We start from the raw sequence: 19950 nt of genomic DNA, 5'->3' as shown, positions 1-19950 counted from the left end.
GGAAGCCAGAGAACAAGGGAGTCTAGGATATGTAGTCTGTAGAAGCCAGCCTCCTAGAGGCACAGAATCAATCCGGGTACAGGTAAGAAAGGATCTGGTGGGGCAGATGGAATATAAGCAGCATGGCAGTGGAATGGGAGATCATTACAGAAATTAAAATGAGCTCTAGAGCAATAAATAAATCTGCAGTTCTGGCACAGCTGAGTTTATGGCCCTATGTTCATGTCTGATATAGGAACCCTAAAAAAAGAAGGAAAGCAGAGGATTTGGGTTTCAACTCTTTCAAGGTCTAGTAGGTTTATGCTGCTGTTTTTTCCTCTTCTGATCTAGAGGTTTTTGAAATAACTCTGGAGGGGTCATAGCGGTTATAGATTCCAGAGAAATTTATGAAGACACAGGGCCCTGAATTTGTCCATCGTCCTCCAACTGTTGGAAAATGTCAACTCTTACCTCAAATTTACTAATAGTCACCTTGTTGAAGTGGGAATATGTACTTAAGAGATGCACTCAGGATAATAATCCTTGGAGTTAGACTGTGGGGCTACTGGCTTTTCAGAACCCTGGAAGGCTGAGGCATGGATCTTTTTTTAGGAAGACCTATTTAGGAAGACCTTACTTTCTCTCAACAAATAAGTAATGTGAATATGCTTCTTTCAGCTTTGTTCAAGAGATAATATATATACATCTTTTAAACAGAAACATACAGATTCTTATGTTAAGTCTTCTAGGAGGATGATGTAAGCGTGATTACAGAAGAGCAATGATATAAAAGTCTGAGTATAAAAGAGCAGGAATTTGAATTTTTTGCAATTCTGACTGAAATTTACTCACATTAGAGTATCACAGGAAGCTGTGTATGATGGAGGAACCCAGAGTCTAGAGAAAAGGCATGTAAATGTGTGATGCCTCTGAATGAACTGTGTTGTCACCGTACTTCCATCAAGTTTTATACAGTTGGTTAATGAATCTGGAAATTACATTACTTCCATGTATTAGTTTTCTGGGGCTGCTATAACAAAATTCTACAAACCAGATGGCTGAAACAACAGAACTATATATTTTCACAGTTCTGGAGGGTAGAACTGTTTAAGGTGTAAGTGGGTTTAGTTTCTACTGAGGCCTCTATCCTTGATTTGCAGATGGCCACCATCTTCCTCTGCCCTCATATGGTCATCCTTCTGTCCATGTTGTTTGTGTCCTAATTTTTTTAGTGACATCAATTATATTGGATTATGGCCCACCTAACAACCACACTTTAACTTAATTCTTTTTTATTTTTTTAAAGATTTTATTTATTTATTCATGATAGAGAGAGAGAGAGAGAGAGAGAGAGAGGCAGAGACACAGGCAGAGGGAGAAGCAGGCTCCATGCCGGGAGCCCGACACAGGACTCGATCCTGGGACAACAGGATCGCTCCCTGGGCCAAAGGCAGGTGGTAAACCACTGAGCCACCCAGGGATCCCCACTTAATTCTTTTTTAAAGACCCTATCTCCAAATATAGTCATTGCTGGGGGTTAAGGCCTCAATATATGAATTTGAGAGGGACACAACTCAGCCCTCAACACTCTGTGAGGTCTCTTATCACTGATCCATAACCCTTGACACGCTGTACTTTAACATGTACTGTGTGCAATATGTATTGACATATTTTAGTTGAATGTCTATTCAATATCCATTATCTCTTCCTCTTCTTCAGACTTCCAAGATAATTCCCTTAAGTAGCCATCAGTTTATGGTGGTCATTCAGCATATTCTGTTTTATTTATTTTTTTCCGTTTTATTTTGTAAAGATTTTACTTATTTATTTGAGAGAGAGAGAGAGAGAGAGAGAGAATGAGCTATGGGGGGGGGGAGCAGAGGAGATGGACAAGTAGACTCTGTGCTCAGTACGGAGCCCAACATGGGGCTCAATCCCAAGACCCTGAGATCATGACCTGAGCTGAAATCAGGAGACAGATGCTTAACTAACCGAGCCACCCAGGTGCCCCCCGATCTCTTTAGATCAGTCAGCATATCCCTTTTTCTTTGGCCAGTCACTGGTGCAGTGCTGAGCATATGCTTTATGTCATCTCAGTTACTATAAACTATAGGTTTCCTTTTACAGTGGCAGGTATTTTTTCTCTGAATATGGACAAGAAAACATATAAGCTTTGGAGTTGTTGGCAGCCATCTTGTGACCATGGAGGGGAGCCAGATCCAAGATGATGCTGTAGAGGGAGACAGATTAAAAGGGTCAAGACTTTTGCAGATCCCACTGATCTATTTAATCAAACCATCCTTGAAATTCATCCCACATCTGGATTTTCTCACTATGTAAACCAATAAGTTACCTTTATTGTGTGGGGCATATTCAGCCTCTTTTTTTTTTTTTTTTTTTTTTTTTTCAGCTGACAGCATTCTGATACAAGGCAGTGATATTTTGTATTTTTGGTCTTTCAGAGATAACCTTCCATCAAATCAATAAATATTTTTGGTTCATCTTTTTTTAAAGATTTTATTTATTTATTCATGAGACACACACACACACACACACAGAGAGAGAGAGAGAGAGAGAGAGAGAGAGAGATGGGCAGAGACACAGGCAGAGGGAGAAGCAGGCTCCATGCAGGGAGCCTGACATGGGACTCGATCCCAGGTCTCCAGGATCACACCCTGGGCTGAAGGTGGTGCTAAACCACTGAGCCACCTGGGCTGCCCTATTTTTGGTTCATCTGTTATGTATATGACAGTCATTCTACTAGGTGCAGGAGAGATACCATTATACACATTAGATAACACTTTCTTTCTTAGCTTATAGTCTACTATAGGAGATAGCCTTTAATTAAATAATCACACAAATAAATGTACAATTGCAATCTTTGTTGAGCACAATAAAAGAAATATACTCAAGTTTATAAAAGACTATAAAGAGAAGGGCTCACTTAGTACTTGTTCCAGTTAAGGTTTCCTTAAGGAGGGGACATTTGCCCTGTAATTTGGAAGAAAAGCATCAGTTAATTAGGTGACAGAAGGGAACCACATGGGCAAAGTCTCTGAATAGGAAGGAAGATGGTACAGCATTGAAGGAACTAAATGAATGCCACTGTGGGTGGCTCACATAGATTAAATGGGAGAGGGTATGGCATGGTATTCTTTTAAAACAATACTTGTTGCAGGATCTGAGGTCTGGGACTTCTCTCGTGTTATTTAAAAACAAATTATGTGCCATTAGTTTGTAGTGTTCCTTACCACAAAGGTGAGACAAGAGAAACTCCCCATCATAAATTTTATGCTGAAAACAACTTGGAGATTTCTTTCTCCATTTTACCTGGAAGATCTGGCATAGTCAATACATGTAAGGATTAGCGGAGGGCTTCTGTGTGTAAACGGACACTTGCGTATATGTGTGTGTATGTATTCGTAGATGTGTGTGTCTATTTTTAAATGTGTGTATGCATATTTATGAATTTATGTGTATGTGTTGGATATGTGCATGTATTTATGAATGTGTGTGTGTGTGTGTGTGTGTGTGTGTGTGTAGCAAATGCACTAAGCAGAGGCTTGGCTCTGTCCATGCTGTGGGGCCAGGCCTCAGCAAACATATATAGTTCCTTTCAGAATTTATTGTTATAAAGGGATTTTCCTCTAGGATTGTCAAAAGGTTATATTAGGACAAATGGAACATTTATCAAATTCTTCAAAGTTTATTGCAAACATCATCATCAGTCCTTTCTGGCTCCTTTCCTCTGGACTCCCAAAAGAATATGTGGGGCCTGTCTATCTTTCTGCCAAGAGTCAAGTTCCAAGAGCAGAGAGAAGTCATGGTTTGAACAAAAACCAAACTCTGACCCTTTGAGTACCAACACTTAATTTTTTAAATTTCTTCTGTCAAAGAAATGAATGTATAAACGAAGTCTTCCTTACGGAAAATGTCTGCAAAATTTGCCTTCAATTTCCTCATGCGGTAGGGCGTCAGGTCTATGGTCTGGTTGGTGCATCAGGAGACTCAGCAAAAAGAACTACCTGAGAGGAGAATATTAGGCAACACCTTTACAGACACTTTACAAACCCCTAATTTAATAACAAAGTGGACGTGTTTTAATAAAATATTTTCAGCTATTATATGCTAGAAGGAGTAGGAGATATAAGAAGCTATCCTTTCTGTAAAGTATGTTGTATTTGTGAGTCATCTAATATGGCTATGTTATGCTTAGTTATATAGGTAAATGTGAAAATAGTGAAGGTACATGAAATATTAAAATAACAGTCTGAATAGAAAAGAGGAAATGCTGCTTGACAGGAGAATATTAATTGATAAATGAATCCTAGCCATCGGTCATGTTAATTCAGAGAAGAACAGTATTTTTGCAGCTATAGAAAGCAGTGCCATTATTGAAAACAGACAGAAATTGAATTTAACAAATGGAAGGGATTTGTTAATCAGGATTACACATGGCTGCTAGCTCAAGAAAACCCTCTGAACAGTGGCTTCACACACAAAAAGTCTAGGAATAGGCAATCCACGGTATTAAGAGGCTCCATATTCTTTTCAAGCACCCACACTTCTTTGATTTTCCTGTCTTACCACACGTGGTTCGTAGTTCCAAGGGGGCTGTTTCGCTTCCACTCATAATGTCTCCCCATTTTCCAGGTAGGAAGGCAGGAAAAATATAAAAGAAAAAGAAAAAGATTTTTCTCTTCCTGATCATTTGCATTTTTAAAAATGTTTTATTTATTTATTCATAAGAGACACAGAGAGAAAGGCAGAGACATAGGCAGAGGGAGAAGCAGATTCCCTGCGGGGAGCTGGACATGGGACTCCATTCCCAGACCCGGGATCGTGCCCTGTGCCCAAGGCAGATGCTCAATCACTAAGCCACCCAGGCTTCCCTGCGTTTTTATTTTTTGATGATGATCTTCATTAAAGATTTTGGTGTGAGTCTTGTCACATGGCCTCCTCGAGCTGCAAGAGTAACTGGGAAGTCAAGTATTTTCCTGTCTAGATTTAATAGTAGAGGAAAGTGAAGAATAGGGAGTTGATATAGTTGTTGAGTGAGCCAACATATAACATCTGCCTCAGGGGTAACTGATCCTAGCACACAGTCTGTATGTCTGAACTGCAGAGGAATAAAGCCCAGGGTATATATTGTAGGGGGCAGTAACAAAACCTTACTGGTTAAAATACAGGAAGCATTAAAAAGGCAGTGAGGGAAAAATACTACAAAGATGGTTGGGGCCTGTACTAGGTTGAATAGTATCCAGTCAAAATTTATGACCACCTAGAAGCTCAGAATGTGACCTCAGGGCATGACCCTGCTTATACCTTGATTTTGAACTTTGAGCATTTAGAACTGTGAGAGAATAAATTTCTGTTGTTTTAAGGCATTCAGTTTATGGTACTTTGTTATGACAACCCTAGGAAACTAATACAGAGCCCTATTGTGAAGTTCATGGAGTAGCAGATTTAGAATTGAATCATTATACTGTCACTCAGTATCTCAAAGTGTTCTTAAATGTCTTATAAGATGTTGGAAGATGTTCTGCAACAAATGATTTTGATGGACCAATCAATTTGAGAAGTACTTCATACCTTAGCTCTAACCTGGAAATTCACATTGAGTTTTGGGGACATCAAAGGTTATGAGAAGTAGAGAAATTGACTTTACTCTGTTCACCTTGTATTTTACACATATATTTGACTACAAATTACTGTAATCTGTAATCAAACAAACAGCATGTAACGTATCCAGAAACATAGTGTTCTGAGGATCTTGGGTGGGAGATGCTAATGTAAAGAATGACAAGTCTCTGAAGGGGTAGTAGGACTGGTGTTACATTTAAGAAAGGGAATCCTGCAGAAGTGTGTAAGATAAAGTGGAGAGGAAAGGAGCAGGAGGCAGGGAGAGCAAATCTGAGCAGAGAGGGTGGTGGTGACAAGAAAAAGATTAGTGCCGCAGAGATAACCAAGTGAGAACACACAAGGTGTGAAGACATTAGCTGCATAACTCTTTCCCATTTACAAAACGATGACAGCATTAAATAGACCTTTTTACATGTGAATGTGAAATTTCTTTTGTGAAATTTTGGACTAGTGTTCACTGTAGCCCTGTAGGAGTTTCATTATTATTTTATTTTGGTTTATCTTACCTGGATATATGTAATATACATTTTTCTATTTTACCTGAATGTGATATTCCTTTAAAAAAAAAAGATTTATTTTAAAGAGAGAGAGGGAGAGAGCAAGTGAGCAGGGTGAGGGGCAGAAGGAAAGAGAATCTCCAGCAGACTCTCCACTGAACACAGAGCCCAAGGAGAGGCTTGATCTTATGATCAAGAGTCAGATGGTCCACCAACTGAGCCACCCACAAAACCCAGGTGGCTTTCATTTCTAAACAAGTTCGAGTATCAATAAATTAGTTTAAAAACTTTACCTAAAAATATCTGTCATTAGCTTGTTTGTACCATATCCCTTCTTCACATCTGTCTAAAATTAATACCAGAATACTCTAGGCTTTGATGACAGGTAATCCTCTGAAACTTTTTGCTCCCACTGCACCTAACAATTCTATGCCAGGTTGAGTGCTATAGATTTTTTCTATTCCTACTTGAGGGAAAAACTGAATAAGAAATGGCAGTTGCATTTTAAATTGAGGTAACATTTAGAAATGATTTAAGAAACTTGATTAATGACAACACAGACTTTTAAGATTCAATCATTAGGAGGCTTGTTTTTACCTTTTTCAAGTTTGAAGCAGGTTCTAAATAATGTTCCATCAACCTGTTATAAAGCATTTATAAATGGCATTGCATAGAATTATTTACATGTCTCTTGAACATGATAAAACACTTCTTATAATAAATTATTATGGAAAAGGCAGTGCTATTAATCATTCATTAAATGTTAATAACATTTGTCAATGTTTATTTCCCTTAAAGTGGCAAGAAAAATAGGTATTTCATATCGAAAAATATCAACTGAAATAAGGATTTTATTTTTTTCCAGATTTGACTTTAGACTGAAACAGATTTTTACCTTTTACAAATTCTAGTTACTGACATTAGTGTAAATGCAAAGAACACGTTTGCATGTTTTATGGCACACAGTCTTGACAGTAAAGAAGAGCTCTGTGAGAATATAATAATAAGTAAGGAAAAACTTAAAGTTGGATCATGAACTATAATTTTATTTTATTTTTTATTTTTTTCATGTACTACAATCTTAAACATGTATTGTTTAACAAAGAAAGTGTCCCCAAATACTCATTTATATTCTTATTTAGTATATTTATGCCATTTTCTTGTGGTGATCAGTTAAGTTAGAAATATTCAAATTAATAGGCCCCTGACAGCATCAAAATACTTTGGCATTTCCACACCAAGGAAAACCTGGAAGAAAAGTCAAATTTGGGCCAGACTGAACAAAAGAGCTTCATTTTGAACTTTGCTTTGTTGAATTTAGATCTTCAGGAATATAGGATTATGTATGTATGGTCTCCTTTTCATGACAGATACTTCATGGCAGAAGACTTCATGGAAATATACTATGACTTTCACAGAGAGGCTTTTCTGTAGAAGTCCTCAAACTGAAAACAGGCAAGCTGCACCTTATAAATCAGATGACCTAGGTTCATATCTTCCTCTGTGTTTACTTCCCTTTGATTATCCTCCAACTCAGGTCTTTTAAAGCCCTGTTCAAGGAACCCTGGGTGGTGCAGTGGTTTAGCGCCTGCCTTTGGCCCGGGGCTCGATCCTGGAGACCCGGGATCGAATCCCACGTTGGGCTCCCGGTGCATGGAGCCTGCTTCTCCCTCTGCCTGTGTCTCTGCCTCTCTCTCTCTCTCTCTCTCTCTGTGACTATCATAAATAAATTTAAAAAAATAAAAGCCCTGTTCAGTGGAAAAATCAAGGGGTTCCAAAGACCCTCTTTGAGAAGGTAGGCATTTAAGATTCCCGATTCTGCTTCATCTGGAGCAGTTCCATGTGAACTGAATTTTTTAAAAATGTCAAACTGAAACCACTACTTTAACCTTTAATAAAGTCAATAGTGCTGTGAGATGTTTAGAGATGAGTTTTGTAGCGATTAGGGAGTTTCTCTACTTGTCTCTCTTCCAACCTCCTTTTCAACCCCCAGCCAATATGGTGGTCTTTATAGCAAGAAACACAGAGAAAATAAATTTCAGGAAATATTTGGGGGCTTTGGGATATAATGGTGATTGCTCTCTGGGAAATTCTCATCCCATTACTATCAGATTTTTTTTTTAATAGGAAGGTCATACTTTTCTTCCCTAACCTAATTGTTTTTCTAAGAGTTGTAGACATGGCTGGCAAAATAAGTCAGAAGTATGAAGAGGTAACGTGAAGTTTACAGTACATCCATTCTGGATTAACATAACTATAAATTTATTTCCTCAAGGCAGATATCTGTGATTTGGAAAAGCTGTCATTTAACATACCTTCAGATAGGCACAGAATCAACTGATTGGTGAAATATGGATGAGATTTCAAAGTATCTATCTATAAGCACAAGGTCTGCTTGATTACTATATGGTATAATAAATTCCTAAATTCTTGGTTTAACATTATTTAACTAATTTTGTCATGTTTTTTTATAAAGACACACATATTTGCTGATATGATTTTATTCAGTAAAAACATCAAAATAACATATTTTATTATAAAAAATTTAACCATTGTTATTGAGTGCTTACTAATATCTAGGCAGTACACTAGGTACTTTACATACATTATTGCATTTAATTCTTAAAATAATCCTGTTACCTATTATTATAGTCATTGTAGGCGGGGGTTACATAGATTTGTCAGATTAAGGATGTATCAATCTATAGATACGACCATTGATTTTTGGTGATAATCAAAGTAATATAACAACACATATTTGACCACTACATGTAATTTGCAGTATCCTGGCCTATTAGTAGTTAGCTTTTTTCTCAGAAAGCATAATGGGATATTTTCATATTGTATTATAAATAAATCTTCTAGAAAATATGAATGCTCTGCATCAGAAATAAAGAACAAAGACATAAAATGAACATACCAAAACACCAAAGTAATCCCATTTTAATTGATCAGACTAATATTTTATAATGTCATTGCTCATACCAACCACTGTTCTCATTTTACATTTGGATGTATACCTTCTAAATACTAATATAGATATATATTGATAGCTACATAGAATATGTTTAACTAGGATCACATTAGTTTTATCACTGATATGCTTTTAAAAACTTAAGGTAAGGTTCGCTTTATGCATATACTGAGAAATTACTTGAAGCCATAATTTCTAATGGTTGTATTCCATCTTATTAATTAAATTATCTGTTTTTGAGTATTTAATTTATTTTCTGATACAGTACTTGATTCTTGCAATCATAATTTGCAACCTTAATCCTGTGCTCATGATAAATCTAAAGTTTCATATCTGTTCAGAGCTATATATAATGCTGGATGTATGTTTTACTATGTAAAAGATGGTTATTAAACCATAATATCTATATTATCTAGGGTGGTATAATTTTATTTGAAATGGGAATATGATAAACAGTTTATATCATATGTCTTGTTGACTAATCTTAATGGCAAAATGACCATGGCTTTCAGATTAAAAACTGTCCTTAAGACTTCAGTTTAATAAGTTAGAGAAGAAGAGAAAAGGTGAAAGGAAATTATCGGTTATCATAAACCAACTCAAACAATCTATAATTCCTCCTTAGTCCTGTGATACATAACTAAACATACTTCTGCTGTTCCAGGATACTTTATGAATGATGACAAACATACTCAGGTATTAGTAAAGTCTTCTTTTGTAATGAAGTTTCTTATTTTTGTATTGAGTTAGTCCTTTAGTATTTTTGAACACTTTTTTTTTTTTTTTTTTTTTTTTTTTTTTTAGCAGAGGAGATATGTGAGGGACATAATGACCAGAAGTGAGTACCAACCATCTGTTGTATAGTAATAATTTTAAGGTATTCAGTGATGCCTTATTTAATGGTTTTTAAGTTTGCTTTTTTGTTTTAGGAAGAAGCTTCATTACTGACAGAGATATATTGTCATGAGAAAAGAACGGAAAAGGTGATATTCTGCTTGAGAATGCCTTCACATACACCTGGTCTTGTGACACTGTTTACTACACACCCACTAAAGCCAACTTTATTTTTTTTAAAGCCAACTTTAAAGAGAACTGTGAAAACTAGGTGAGGAAGTCAAAACTAATAAGAGCCCCCTAGCCAATGGTATATTGATCCCAGATCCTCCTTTTCTGGTTCTGTCAAATGCACTGCCCCGTGGGTAACACTCAGAGCCTAGATGTGCTGTACAGTGTATGCTAGTAGCCAAAACCAATGAATAGAAATTACTTAACTTTCAGAAGATTCCATAGGCAGTAATTAAAATCCTGAGATTGAACAATAATTCTACAGGCATTATAACAGTAGTGATAATGACCAAAGTAAAAATAGGATGGTGTGGTTTCAAGTGGAGGGAAATAAGATTGAGTGATTTAGATGAGGCTAAGTTATGAAAAGCCATAAAACTGGATGGTGGGGCACCTGGGTGGCTCAGTCAATGAAGCATCTGACTTTTTTTTCAGATTTTTTTTGCATATTTTTTTATTGGAGTTCGATTTGCCAACATATAGTATAAGCATCCGACTCTTGATTTTGTGTCAGGTCATGAGATCTATCCCCACACACAGCTTAAGATTCTCTCTCCCCCTCTCTCTCCACCCTTCCACCCCTCATATCTCCTCTCTCTTGCTTGCTCTCTCTCAAAAAAAATGTATGGAAAAATCTAGAAGTGATGCAGCAAATAAAAGGAAGACCTTTAATTTGGCGGAATGAAAACATTTTAGGAAGATTAATCAGGGATAATGATTTTATCTTTTAGTTTCTAGAAACTAAATAAAATATTGAATTACATAATGGATTAAGAACATCTTATATTATCAAGTTCACTTAGTAGAGCATAGAAGCAACCTATATAAGTATGTTCCATGATCAATGGTTGCTAGAAAGATGAGTCAAATCAGTCTTCAGTCAAGTAACAGCTTTGAGCACAAATAAGACAAAGTAACAAATCATTCAAAAGGGGCATATCAGGAAAAACATGAATTAATAGAGTATAAGATGCCCTAAAAATTAGGAATCTTATCTAGTTTCTACCACCATTTGAAACGGCTTTTCCTAGTTCATTGGGCCTCATGGACCTAGCATGGAAAATGAGGGATTGGAAATCATTATCTCAAAAGTTTCACCTTGCAATATACTTCAGCAATTCTAAAATACACACTTTTCACATTTTAACTTCTCTGAAATCAGGACATGTCTGTATCTTCCAATTGCCATTGTCCAGCTAGCAATTATGTTGTATTTGTTGTTGCCTGCTCATATGCACTCTTGGTCATAGCTTTTAATAGCATTTCAGCTGAGTGATGTTACTAAACATGTTGAGTTTCATTGCTTTACAATTTTATCAGTAATTACAATATCGTTTGTTTTGGAATACAGAATTACTTGGCCATGAAAATACAGCAGTAGGGCACAAATTTAATGCTATTAAAGCAAATATTTATCATTGGGGGAGTGAACACAATTTCATGGTTTTGTGCAAAGAAATACAAAAATGCTTCATGAGACCTAAGAGAGAGTCCCAACATGAACAGACATTGCCATTGTAGGATTTGTTACATTCTTTTGAAATTGCCTAATGTACTCCAAGCTATGTCACTTTAGGCAGGGGAATTTTCCAAATATCTTGGAAATAAGGGATCCCTGGGTGGCTCAGCGGTTTAGTGCCTGCCTTCGGCTCAGGGCGTGATCCTGGAGTCCCAGGATCAAGTCCTGTGTCGGGCTCCCTGCATGGAGCCTGCTTCTCCCTTTGCCTGTGTCTCTACCTCTCTTTCTCTCTGTGTCTCTCATGAATAAATAAATAAAATCTTTAAAAAAAATCTTGGAAATAGAAAACTTCAAACCAAAAAAGCTAGTATGGCCAGATCATGTGTCATGCAGGACTTTCATTAAAGTAATATATCATAATTTAAAATGCGATCTGGTTCTTCCTTAATCGTTTTAGTGCGCCTTACAGTTGATGCTGTTTTAGACCCGAAGAAACATGATATGTGATTCTAAGCAGCAAAAATTGATTTTTCAAATTTCAGGCATTATCTCACATATTTTACTCACATGTATGATTCCAGATCTCTTATGTAGTTGACTGTTAAGTTATGCAGTGTCTTAAAAAATTGTTTTAAATGCACAACAGATTGGAAAAACAATTCCGTTTTTTTATGGGAGGAATACAAGTTTTAGTCTTCTACTTTACAATGTCTGCATAAAACTAACTATAGAATCAACATTACATCCAATTTTGTACTTGTAATATCGCAGGGAACTTATGAGCAAACTCTAGACAAAGGGACTGAAACACTATGGATCATTTATTGAGCTGCACTGACAGCTGGGAATCATTAGAAATAAAGATTTTTCTGCCCTTAATTCAGTTGTAATCATCCTACACAAAAAGTTATGATCAGAGGCTAAATGTAATCCCTGCATCAACAGTCTTGATAATTTTTATAACTTTCAGTTTTCAGAATCCAAATGAGAAATCCCCGTTTACTGTCCAATTATGAAGTGTCGTCAAATTCTATAATACCAGAGTGAATTCGGCACAGTACTTACCTACATACTAAATAGAAGGCTTAAACTGTGAAAAACTGCTCTCCAACGTATATGTTTTTTAAATAGCCGACTCTGCAACATTTTCCCAAGAGTTGCTTTTCTGGGCTTTGTGCGTCACTTATTTTTCTTCATGTGTGCAGCAGAGTTTTGCAATTATTGGCCATCTTTTACTCATGATTTCCCTTGTAGAAGATTGATTAGCACAATCAGTCACTGGAAAGCAATTTTCATCACCAAAGGCAGCTTCTTTTCTCTCTTGATTAGCAGCCCCGCTGCAAGTTATTCAGCAGAAATAGATAATTCACAAGAACACTGCCAGACGAACCTTCTGATAAGAAAAAGAGGGTTGAACCTGAATATTGCTGACAGTATCCCAGGTAGACAAATGATCAATGAAGCCTTGGTGCCTCTTGTCTTTGTGGTGTCCTCTTTTATTTAGAGAACTGGGCCTTCGGTACTAGTTTTGGCTTTTCTTGTTTCTGCATGAATCTGTGGGTCTTTGGGAACACTCATGTGCCTGTCATCTGTGTGAAGAGAGGGAGAATGCCTATCACATATCACTATCACAAACCAGTGATTTTCTTCTTTCTCTATGTGTTCTGTTACTCATACTGAAAGCAGTGTCTGTCTGAAGGAATAAGTCAAAGGAAGTTCAAGGGAACCGGATAAGTGTTTATTCCTTTAAATCATGTACTATTTCGTAATAAATATTAGCTCTCCAGTTTTCACTTAATATAATTTTAGGGAGGAAATATTTGGGTTGTTAGAAGGATGAAAGGGGAAGTTCAACAGGTCTTTCCTCCTACTGCTTGATTTACTTTCGCTGTTCAGAAAGAATAATGCCTAGGCGAGAAGCAGAATAGAGGGGAAACGTTAACAGATTTGGGGACCGTACTTAGTACTAGGCCCACATAATAGCTCAGTGGTTTGGGGCAAGTAAATTAGCATTTTTTAATCTGGTCCTCTCATCTGTAAAATGAGCACAACCTTGTCAGCATTAGAGGTTAATATATACAATAGCCCAACTCATAGTAGGTTCTCAGTAAATGATAGCTTTTTATTACCTGCACCTATTATCTACTTACCTTCCTATCTGTTTATTTATTTAGGGACCTAGATACGCAGATAGATATAATAACATAGAAGACTAAGTTGGAGCTGAACTTTCCTCCCCTTATCTGGAGGTGAAGGAAGTAGAGAACCCCCATTTAAACATTTAACTTCAACATGGTTTTAGCTCACGCAGTGCTGAAATACCAAGTTGCCCAGACAGTGCTGCTGCATTAGATGAAAAAACAATTTGGCCATCCAAAACCAAATGGAGAGCCATTTCATTTTTTCAGCTTAATCTCTAAAGGCATGGCTATGTATGTTTACACAGCCTCTTTCCAAAAAAGGTCTGTGTTAGATCTAACTCGGGCAATATGTCCCCGATTTCATAACATCTTCCAGATTTATGAAAATAAATGCCATCCACTGTTGTTCTTGGGTCTATTCATCATAAACTACAGTGTGATACCCGTAAAATGTCAAGTGGGTCATGCAAGCTTCTCCCCAGGACTCTTCAAGGATTTCTCATGATACCTGAAATAATATTTTGAATCCTTTGGGAGCTGACTGTGCCTTCCTCTGCACACTGTCTGCACTCCATTGCCTTGCCGATGCCCTGTCTATGCTATGCCCGCCTGGCCTTCTTTCATTCCTTCTAACACCCAAAGTTCTTACCTCATGGACGCTGTGCATTTTCCTCCTTGCCCTTTCCATAGCTGGCTTCTTCTCATCCTTGAGGATGTGCTGCATATTATTACTTTTCAGAGGGGCCTCTCTTGAGTTTTTGATTGAAATTGGGTTTTCTGTACACTTGAACGATACAAATTTATACTTCATACAATACTCATATCATGGCTTTTCTCTGTGCCTATTTATTTGATACGAGGTTTTCTCCAAACAGCTTTATCTCTTTCACCCAACACAGGAGCTCTAGAGCCTAGCACAGTGCCAATTTTGCTCAGAATAGATGAATTAATGCTGTCTCAGCTCTCCTTTAAATGGACTGGACAAAGTCAGTCAATGGATCAGTTAAAAATAAATACATATATCTCCCTTTCCAAGTATCGCCTGTCCATGTGGCTTTGTTTTGACTTTTTTTCTTTTTCAGGTGGTTATAAATGGTAGTTATAGAAATTGTTATTAATCAGCTCTGAAATGTTTTCTATGTAGTGTCATGAAGGGTATATGGTTTAACTGATGGGTAGAGGGATTCAGGAAATGTCAAGAGGCCACAGTGCTATTTGGAGCCATGGAATCAGGGAGAAATCTCCTATACCCAGGTGATCAATGGAGTCGAAAGATGCAATTTAATGGAGTCCAACATGCAATTTAAATTTACTTGGTATAACATGCTTATACATTATTCAATAGAATGCTGCTTAAAATCACATCCTATTCACTTTTGGCTTGGGGCCTCAAAAAAAAGTAGAGTATGTGTCTCATATTAAGTGTTCCCTTAGCGTAGAGGGAAAGGAACAATCCTGAGACACAGAGTAGAGGATCAGAATTAATTTAAGGCAGACAATCAGAGCTGGAGCTCTCTCTCTTCTCTAACACCTCTACCAGGAATTTACAAAAATCCTTGGTGGGACATTGGGCTGTCTACAAGGAGTCAAGACTAATATTATCCAGATTTTTTTAAGGTCCTAGACTGTGTATCTAACAAAGAGGTTAGGGTTGTTAAGCTTAAGGGCATCATATAGTTGACCCAGGGTTACAAGTATAATAATTTCTTAAAAATAAGCTTCAGATATTGATGTTAGTAATATTGTCTAGGAATTATTCAATGATTCAGCTAACACTGTCATCTCTGCCATTAAATATTTCATAAGCCCATTAAACCACATGAAAATATGTATAAAAAATTGTTTTGGTTCTTAACCTGTTACAGTAGTCCAGGCCCCAGGAAGGCAGCTTTCTATATGTTATAACATTTTGTAACTGTAACTTAAAAAGTGCTATATGTGTGCAATGAGGTAGTTAATAAAATGTTTTTGAACTACACATACATATACATAGTAGAAAGATATACACATATCTATATGTGCTGTTATACAGTATATAGTATATATATCAACATGTATCTAGTGAAAATATTACAAATTATTTCTCAAGATAACTTCTAAACGTATAGATAATAAAAACTATCATTAATGGGCACCTGGGTGGCTTAGTCAGTTAAGCGTCTGCCTTCCACTGGGGTCATGACCTCAAGGTCCTGGGATCAAACCCCACATCATACTCCCTGCTCAGCGGGGAGTCTGCTTCTCCCTCTCCCTCTGTCCCTTTGCAGCACTTGTGCTCTCTCTCTCATTCTCGCTCAAATAAATAAATAAATAAAATCTTTTAAAAACCCTATCATTAAATTTATCTAACCATTTAAAATAAAATCTAAATCTCTAGCTCTCTAATGTTTGTTCTCAATTAATAGCTCCAAGCTATTATTTTTATATTCTTAACATTAAAAATATTATGTACTTTTGTCACAGAAAATTAGAAATACTGAGCACAGTTAAATATATTCACAATCCCAACTCCTTTAATACTAAACATTTAGCATATTTCTTTCCCTAATTTTTCTCCTTAAGCTTGGTATTGGTTATTGCTGCTATTTCTTCCTCCCTTTCTCCTTCCCTCCTTTTCTTTCTTTCTTTCTTTCTTTCTTTCTTTCTTTCTTTCTTTCTTTCTTTCTTTCTTCTTTCTTTCTTTCTTTCCTTTCTTTCTTCTCCCCTTCCTTCCTTCCTTCCTTCCTTCCTTCCTTCCTTCCTTCCTTTCTTCCTTCCTTCCTTCCTTCCTCCCTCCCTCCCTCCCTTCTTTTTCCAAAGTTTTTTATGTTAAAAACATGTTTTTAATGAGGGAATATATCTTCTGCTTACAATATAGCCCTCTTGAAAGATAAAAGGAGATAAAAGATATTATAAGGCAAAACAAACTCCACTCATGTGATACTACATACATCATGTGAAAGTAACAGTCTGATCTCTAGGTTATGAAAACTAGAATTAAAAAGTCACTATCCCAATAATGTCCAACTTTTCCATTTGGCAAAGCTTGGATGCAATTCCACAATGTGGAATGTGTCATAAGCTGAATTTCCCCCATTGTCGACAAAATGACAAAACTGAAATCTGTGCCTGGAAGTTTCAACCTAAATCCATAGCTATATAAAACACCAGATACTACATTACGCCTGTTAGTATAACAATATTTTCTTAGGGAGTGGGAGGAAGGGCAAAGTGACTACAGAGAACAAATACATGGGAAGAAGCACTAGTGCATACTAGATAGTATAAAGTAACTGAAAAGAAAGCTTCAGTGCATCTCCTAAGGGTGTTAAGACAATACTCCAACTTTGAAATATTAATTTAGAAAGATAGAAGAAGAGTTTGAATAATTGCAATTTAACATGAGAAGTGTATATATGATAGAATGGTGCCCAATGGAAGATTCATAAAACAAATTTAGAATAAGCTGTTTGTTTTCTTGGTCCAGATTAAGAAAAAGTAACTAAGTTTATCAATATGTGACATCCTTCATCCTATTGGTTAGCCAATCAATAATAGCACCCCTGGGACACCTGGATGGCTCAGCGATTGAGCACCTGCCTGTGCCTCAGGGTGTGATCCCATGGTCCCAGGATGGAGTCCCACATCGGGCTCCCTGCATGGAGCCTGCTTCTCCCTCTGCCTAGTCTCTTCCTCTCTCTGTGTGTCTCTAATGAATAAATAAATAAAATATTAAAAAATAATAGCACTCCTGCCTCTGCACTTACTGATGAGGTCTTCTGAACAAATGCTGATTATCCCAGTGAGGGAGGTCACCAAATAAACCTAAACTTTTTTTTTTCCAGTCATGTTAATCCTGTCTACTCTATTCTCATTTTTTAGCACTTGAAGACAACAAACAGGTTGAGTTGGAAGATATGGTTTATGGATCCCTGAAGTTGTTGACAGGTAAATCTGTTTTACTGAATCCTTGATAGCAGGAACAGGATTTGCAGGCTGACCAGGGTTATTGGAAAGGTCCGTACTAAATGTTTTCTGAGGGGCCAACAGAGAAGCTCTTTGGTTTCTAGTTGAGTTGTATTTTTATTTATATAATCTTGTTCATTTATTTCTGTTTTCTTATATCCATTTAAAGGAAGACCGTTAGTTTCTTTACTTGATTTATTCCCTTCTGTTTTGGTTTTCTTGGGATGCTCTTCTTTATTTGTTGAGGATGACCTCTTGACTCCTACTATAGGATTACGTAATTTTGCTGCTATATTCCTTGAAGTTCTGGGTAGTTGGTTTACAAGACATGCTGAAGAATGAGCTCTAGGAACTGTTGGCTGTGGCAGTGGAGAAATGCTTACACTCCACGTATCCTCTGAACTTTCACTAGAATTTACTTGAGGCACAGACACTTCACTAGCCTGATGTTGCTCACACATGTTGCTGTTACAACTGGAGCAACATTGTTACTGTCCCCAGAGCTATCAGAACAATTCAATGAACCAGTCTTCAGAGCACTAGTAGGTTAAGGCATAGGCATGAAGTTATCAGGACCCACTTATGAGTAGAGGCTGAGGTCACACAACAATGTCAATCTGACACCTTCTGTTGAATGATTTTGCCTTTTCTGAGGCACATGATTAGGTAGTCATTGAAGCTGATTTGCTTTTACATGCACTACAGCAATCTTCACACAAACCCCAAACATTTTGCTGCTTATTGCTTTCCTAGAAACTGTATCTGTGAAAGACTGAATATCATAGGGGAGAACAACATTGAGGTTATCAGAGTTTTTTGTTTTTGTAGACACTAAGTCAATCATCTCTACTGTATGAAATTCTTTCTTATTCTTTCTCATCCTCCTTTTAACTCTTACTGTGGATCAGTTTTCTCTCTACCCCTAGATGGAATTCCTGACATGGGCTCTAGTTTTTCCAGTCCCTTCTAAACAATAATAATTTAAAAACTCATCTCTTTAAAGCACTGACAAGTTCAATTTCATCTCATAATGACTTAATTCCAATCTAGTGTAGTGGTATTTCAAATGCCAGACTTCTTCAGAATTAGTTTTCTCCCTCTAAGCACAGAATTTCTAGGGTATTGAAAGCCTGTAATAGGAAAGGACAGGAACTAGTAGTGTCTTCTCTTAGCTGTTTGTTGATTACTATATGGCTATCCCCAGGGCAATGGTGAGGACGGGAGGTTAAGTGGCTGGTCCAGTTGGAATCTGATGTGGGGGCACTTTGGTGGTAGTATTTTTCAAATCATGCCTCTTTCCTTCCCAAGGGTTGCATTTACAGGGTCCTTAGCAATTTTCCTATTGGAGACCTCCCACTGCAACTCTTTGGTGGGAGGAATGCCTTGGTTATCTGGCTGGCTGCATACAACTTCACCCTTGCCCTCTGGGCTTTCAGCTATTTATAATTGGGATCCCTATGTATCTCCAATCAGTCATCTGGGTCAGGGTTAATATTGATAAAACCCAGATTGGATCCCTTTTTCTTTTTTTTTTTTAAAGATTTTATTTATTTATTCATGACAGACACAGAGAGAAAGAGAGAGGCAGAGACACAGGCAGAGGGAGAAAGAGGCTCCATGCAGGGAGCCTGACGTGGGACTCGATCCCGAGTCTCCAGGATTATACCCCAGGCCGAAGGCGGCGCTAAACCGCTGGGCCACCGGGACTCCTCTTTCAAGTTCATATTTGATCCCCAGGAACTGCACATCTGCCCAACCTTTGTTGGGAGAGGAGCTGGCTCCCAAGGCAGCCCTCTCCACTGTGCCAGCAGCAAGGGGCAGTACCAGTCATAGAGCTTGCTTTTAGAATTAGTAGGCAGAAGTCAGAGCTTGTCCTCTTGTTCCTCGAGCTCCTGGAACTATATTTAAAGATTTTCTTATAGATCTCAAAGCTCCTCTCATTTAAGTTGAGGGAAAGTGAAGCATAGCACGATTAAATATTTATTGAAATAAATCCTCTCACCACTACTGACCCCTCCACTCCCACTAGAGTGGGTAAAATGAGAAAGAAAATACTAGTGTTAATAAAGATGGGGAGCAACTAGAACTCTCATATACTACTGGTCGAAGTATAAATTGGTATAATAACTAGAAAATGCTTTGGCATTATATGCTATAGCTGAACATATCTATTCTCTATCAACAGCAATTCCACTCTTCAGGCCTATATCTAGCAGACATGTACACATATGTTCAGCATAAGTATGT

At 37.3% G+C, this 19950-nt stretch overlaps 1 pseudogene; it reads right to left on the bottom strand.

Annotated features, from left to right (window-relative positions):
• Nucleotides 1-17688: 17688 nt before the first annotated feature.
• On the bottom strand, nucleotides 17689-18583 carry LOC140628550 (poly(A) polymerase alpha pseudogene; annotated as a pseudogene).
• Between the last annotated feature and the right edge of the window lie 1367 nt (nucleotides 18584-19950).

This window comes from Canis lupus, chromosome X (assembly GCF_048164855.1).
Source record: "Canis lupus baileyi chromosome X, mCanLup2.hap1, whole genome shotgun sequence".
NCBI classification, from domain to species: Eukaryota; Metazoa; Chordata; class Mammalia; order Carnivora; family Canidae; genus Canis; species Canis lupus.
The sequence above is the reverse complement of the archived record's forward strand: the minus strand, read 5'-3'. Positions and strand labels throughout refer to the sequence as shown.